Raw genomic sequence first — 408 nt, 5'->3', positions numbered from 1 at the left:
CCAGCGTAACCCTGGTTTGGCCCCAGCCACCCAGGGGACAGCAGAGGGGCTGGGAGCCACACGTGACACGAGTTCGCTAGGTCTCAGCCAGGTCTCGCTCCCATCAAGAGCCGCAATAGAGAGGTGACGTGGCCAACCCGCAGCGTGGGGACAGACGTGGGGACACCCTGGGCTCCCCAAGGGGATGGAGGAGTTGGCAGGAGGTGAAACACCCTCGTCACCCCGATGGCAGAGCCGGTTTTGGGGAGATGTGGCGAGACCGGGAGCCTCCTGAGCTCCGGTGCTGCCCAGTTTGGCAGCTGGGGACGCAGCACCGTGACCGGGGTTGCAGAGCAGCATCGCCAGTGCTGTGCCACGGGTGCTGAGCACGGGGCGGGGGGGGCCTGGGCGGCCAGGGCACCCGCACGC

The sequence above is a fragment of the Charadrius vociferus genome, unplaced genomic scaffold (genome assembly GCF_000708025.1).
Source record: "Charadrius vociferus isolate BGI_N301 unplaced genomic scaffold, ASM70802v2 scaffold2962, whole genome shotgun sequence".
Taxonomy (NCBI): domain Eukaryota; kingdom Metazoa; phylum Chordata; class Aves; order Charadriiformes; family Charadriidae; genus Charadrius; species Charadrius vociferus.
This window is presented reverse-complemented; position numbering follows the sequence as displayed.